The sequence below is a fragment of the Amphiura filiformis genome, chromosome 1, assembly GCF_039555335.1.
Source record: "Amphiura filiformis chromosome 1, Afil_fr2py, whole genome shotgun sequence".
Classification (NCBI taxonomy): domain Eukaryota; kingdom Metazoa; phylum Echinodermata; class Ophiuroidea; order Amphilepidida; family Amphiuridae; genus Amphiura; species Amphiura filiformis.
In genome coordinates, this window is record NC_092628.1 from 24,226,471 (window position 1) to 24,232,301 (window position 5,831).

At 40.1% G+C, this 5,831-nt stretch overlaps 1 pseudogene; it reads left to right on the forward strand.

The window, feature by feature from the left end:
• Window positions 1-1,067: 1,067 nt before the first annotated feature.
• Window positions 1,068-2,160, forward strand: LOC140165890 (ribonucleoside-diphosphate reductase subunit M2 pseudogene; annotated as a pseudogene).
• The last annotated feature ends 3,671 nt before the right edge of the window (window positions 2,161-5,831 follow it).

Below are 5,831 nucleotides of genomic sequence, written 5' to 3' on the forward strand. Positions count from 1 at the left end.
AAGAAACTACCCCACAATATAATTTATCAAATTAGTTTCACAAGTAAATTTGTGAACAAAATATATCCAAAAAACTCGGGGAGTGCTTGTGTGAGAATATTATGCTTTTAATAAACTTCATCCATTTATACAGTTTAACTGTGCGGCTGATGAGCCTGGCTATATTGCGCAGGCGAAAACCGGTTCCCGTTGAAGGCAACCTTGCCTTCTCATTTATCCTGTGTCTTTTAGACACTATAAAGCATTAAATAAAATTTATGATTTAATTGATAATGTCATTTCAATGCATTCCTATCATGGAATAAAAGCATCTACAATTATCCATCTCCAGTTATTATATCTGAGATATCATGTCGCCTTGTAGTCAGCTCCCGTTCACCCCCTTTACTTTGTATGAAAGAGCCCGTGCCCTGAACTACACCCGGGCATAGGAGAACGGTGGTATCACACTTATACCAAGAGTAGAAACTGCGATCTAGTGTTTCAGATCAGTAGTAAGTACGTCTTTAGAGCCTACTTAATATTCATGAGGTCACAAGGTCAAAGGTCAACCGGAAGTGGACAAAGGTCAACCGGAAGTGCCGCCATTTTGAAAGGTCAACCGGAAGTGCCGCCATTTTGAAAAGGTCAACCGGAAGTGCCGCAATTTTGAAAAGGTCAACCGGAAATACCGCCATTTTGAATCGCCGTTAATATTTAGGGACGTTAATATTTAGAGACGTTAATATTTAGGGACGTTAATATTTAGAGACGTTAATATTTAGGGACGTTAATATTTAGGGAATAACACCCAACGATGCACAACGATGTTCAACTTTGGGAAGTACGAAAATATATAAATAAAGTTTCCGACTTACCGAAACAGTACAGTTGTATCGTATATTTCACGATTATAAAATCCTCGATATAAACCAAAAACGTAATATGATTCATGAACGAGTATAATCCACGGTTATATATTCCAGAGTACAATCCCAAAGATGCGTAATCATATTTATATAGTTATCGTGATCGTAAACTAGATATAAAGCACGGTGCATAGCGCACTTTCCACATAAGAGCTGAAAATGTCCAGAAACGAGGAATTATTACTGCGTGTCGATCCATCTCGGTTCGTTATTTTCCCGATTCAGTACAGCGACATATGGAAGATGTACAAGCGAGCGGAGGCGTCATTCTGGACGGCGACTGAAGTAGATCTCGCTAAAGATAAACCGCATTGGGAAAGTCTCAACGATGGGGAGAAGTATTTCATTTCTCACATCCTCGCTTTCTTCGCGGGTAGCGACGGAATAGTCGTCGAGAATCTAGCGACTCGATTCTGTAGCGAAGTGCAAATTCCCGAAGCGAGGTTCTTTTACGGATTTCAGATCATGATGGAAAACATTCACTCGGAAATGTATAGTTTGCTCATAGACACTTACATCGAGGACACACGCGAAAAAATATACTTACTCAACGCCGTGGAAACTATACCGGTCGTGAAAAAGAAAGCCGAATGGGCTTTACGTTGGATCAACGACGACGAGGCCACTTTCGCCACGAGACTCGTTGCGTTCGCCGTCGTCGAAGGGATTTTCTTCTCCGGATCGTTCGCCGCGATATTCTGGTTGAAAAAAAGAGGTTTGATGCCCGGTTTGACTTTTTCCAACGAGCTCATCAGTCGTGACGAGGCGTTGCACTGCGATTTCGCTTGTTTATTATTCTCGTACATCGACCAAAAACCATCCGTCGAAACCACGTTGAAAATCGTACGAGAAGCGGTGGCGATTGAACGTGAATTTATGACGGAGGCTTTAAAATGTTCACTGATAGGAATGAACGAACATCTAATGGTTCAATATATAGAATTCATCGCCGATCGTTTACTGTTCGAACTGGGTTACGAAAAATTCTATCGCGTGAACAACCCTTTCGATTTTATGGAAAATATTTCGCTCGAGGGTAAGACCAATTTCTTCGAAAAACGCGTCGGTGAATACCAAAAGGCAGGCGTTATGGCGACGGAAGAGGAGCAACGGTTTACTCTCACGGCTGAATTTTAACGAGTTACGTACCAATGTAACGCCGATATTATTTGCGAAAACACGATTAACGTATCGTATGAAATATCCAACAAATTGAGAGCATTCAACAAACATTTACGGCCGTTAAAAACATTTGCGAACGTGGCGTCATTACAAAAACGATCGCAGGTAAATACGCAAGAAATCGAGAGTATGTAATAAAAATTTTTAACGATGAGTTATTCTAATTTTACTGCACTAATATTTGCAACCTGTGGATAATTTGGCTACTCAAGAATCAACGAGTCGCGCTCCAATTTACCGGCATTTATATTGCAACAGTTTACGAGGCGAGTTTCAATCGAGACTTTTCAACACATTAAGTTCGTTAAAAACATTTGCGGACGTGGCGTTGTTACAAAACACGATAGGCGGACAATGTTGTTCTTTTTTAAACAACGTGTTTCGTTCCAATTTAACGGTACCGTTACAAGCACGATCGGTGGATGGTTCGGCGTGTCAAATAACAACGTGTCTCGTTCCAATTTAACGCCGCTAATATTCGCTACCGTTGACGAGACGTTACAACGTGATTTCGCTCGTTAAAAACACGATCGGTGGTTGATTCGGCGTGTCAATTAGCCACGCATCTCGCTCCAATTTAACGCCGCTAATATTTGTGACGAGACGTTGCAACGTGTTTTCTCTCGTTAAAAACACGATCGGTGGCGGGTTTGGCGTGTCAATTAGCCACGCGTCTCGCTCCAATTTAGCGTCGCTAATATTTGTGACTAGTCGTTGCAACGTGATTTCGCTTGTTAAAACATGTTCGGTGGATAATTGCGCAAGTAACCAAATAACCAACTAATATCGCATCGTAACGACGTTCAAATTGACCGTTTTATTCTCATACATCGCGCAAATTTACCGCTGTTGAAAAACATGAATCGTAACGTGTTTTTTTAACGTGCTTTTCGTTTCAATCGCCGGAAAAACAAACAAATTGTTGAACATTTACGACGTATCGCCGTTTAAAAGAAAAACGGGACACGGTGGACAGAGTGTATAAATAGAGGCGCGAGCAGTATTAACTTCATTCCTTGACACAATTTCAATCTGATCAGTATGGCGAGTCATCAACAGCAGAGTGGATCTTTCGCTACTGGAAAAGATGTATCCAGTAATACTTTTAAGGAAACGAAAGTTTTTGGCGAATGGAACGATGACGATGATCTCTCTTATTATAACGATCAATTAGCGAAGATAGCGGATGATACCGATTATGAAAATTCGGAGCTTCGTAAGAAAGAAACGTTCCGTCCATCCTCCAACCATGGTCTGGGAAAGGATAAAAGAGCTTGGGAAAAAAGAGCGAGATCAACTCCTTACGAGAAGATACACGCCATGGAACAAAGGCCCGAAACGAGTTGGAAACTGCCGGCTTTTCCATCGGACCGTGAAATGCTTCGCGTTCCTATTAGGGAAGACCGACACATCGTGATTCAAACGTTTAGAGATCAAATTTATATCAACATCCGAGAATATTACCGGCATAATGTTACCCAGAAATGGATGGCGAGTCAGAAAGGTATCAATTTGAGCCTACAAGATTGGAACGTTTTGAAAGAAGTCTCACCCAAGATAGATAGCGCCGTACAGGCATTGCGCCAGAAAAAACAAATCCGCGAAGGAAACGGAGAGATGCGATGAACGTTGTAATCCAGAATATGTGACTTACCGGCAAATAGATTCTCCCGCAATATATCCGACCAAGTAGATCTACACGATATAATTATAAATCCAATAAAGTATAGAATACGATATAGTAAATCCAACAAAGGTATATTATTCCATTAATATATTTCCAAGATCGCTATAAGTTTGGCAAAAAGCACAACGCTTAATAAAATCACAAAGCTAAAAAAGAAATTGTTGTATAGGCTACTTTATCTCTCTTCTTTTCGTCCATTATTCAACAAATATATTTCTCATATGTTGTAGATTATGCTAAAACAGAACATATCATAAAATTCACGAAGATAAAAAAAAAGAAACTGTTGCTTTGTTTAGTCTTTTTAATCACTCTCTTCTTTTCGTCCATTATTCCGTTAATATATTTCCAATATTGTTGTAGGTTTGGTAAAAAAACACGACACGTAATAAAAAAAACCCGAAGATAACGACGGGTACATGATCGAGTATAATAATTTAGCGCTGCGTGCTATAACGATGTTATCTCTCCAAAGTCTTACGACCGAGTGATGACGTCAAACACATCAAGCGGTGATATAGTATAGCACATTGAACCGTTCACGTGTACACACCACGTGAGATCGTGTCACTCGCTACATGATCGAGTATAATAATTTAGCGCTGCGTGTTATAACGATGTTATCTCTCCAAAGTCTTACGGCCGAGTGATGACGTCAAACACTTCGAGCGGTGATATAGTATAGCACATTGAACCGTTCACGTGTACACACCACGTGAGCGCGTGTCACTCGCTACAATAGTTATCGAGCGATGACGTCGAGCGCTTCATACGAATGTATATAAAAAGCTGGTGTCTACGGATAAATTTTCATTCCTGGGATGAGCGGCACAATCTAAGGAATAGAATGGATCGTTTAATCAACGATTGTCAGTCTATAGAAGAGTTGGATTTTCTCATCGGTCAGGGTTTAGATGACGCCTTGTATCAGTTGGCGTTAAACAAACTATTTGAGTTGACGACGCAGGGAGAGAGAAACTATAGCGGTAATGATGCGCCTAATGAAATTGTTGAGGAAATTAGATCATCATGCGATATTGAACGGTTGAACGAAATCATTAATTTAGATGGATGGCAGACGGATGTTTCCACTCTCGCTTTCCAGAGAATTTTGGATCTTACACCAGAAGCAACGGATATTGAACTGATCATAGACGATGATCATGATCCGCTATCGGATATGGTGGGTGGTGAAAATCCCGCAACTACCGACGAAAACGTAAGTAGAATTTATTAAACATTCTTTGTTTTATTTTATTCATTACCATTTTTTACCATTCTTTAAAGCAATTTATTTAATATAACAATGCATTCTTCTGTACCAAATTTTATGCAGATTGTGCTTCTTTTTAGATTAAATATTATTATCTTTACCATTCTTTTAACGTATTTTATTTAATATAATAATAATTATTATTATTATAATATGCATTCTTCTATACCAAATCCTATGCAGATCGCGACTGGTGATACGTCTACAACGCGTAAACGACCCGCTAATGACACCATGGATGACTTAATAAATGAAGAAGAAGAGGAGCCTGAAGAAACCAATGAAATAGCGCCGGAACCCAGCGTGTCGGGTAACATCTCTCAATACTACGCCATCGAGACCCTTAATGCCAAACACGTTAAGAAATTTAAAGCCACGTCGACCGATTACGGGTTACGATTGAGAAATTTAGACGATCGGTTCGCCGTCGATAGCATCCCGTTACTGTCGAATATTATAGACGATGTATTGGATCGTGTCACCGACGGTGTCCGACCTAGGGATATGATCAGAATTGTTCTACAAGCTCCGAGTCTGGAAAAACCGATCAATCTACCTTTCATCAAGAAAGATGACTTAACCATAGACCGATTTATGGCCCGTATAGAACACGTCTTACAATCCAAAAAAGACCTGAAACTAAACAGTGATATGGAAATCAACGTAGTCCGTATGGAGATGCCTGAAGGGGGTAAACCAAACAGAAAGATGCTTCAAACGTGGGACGAGAAGAAGAAGGATTGGCGCTGTATCATCGATATAACCAACCAGAGCGACAACA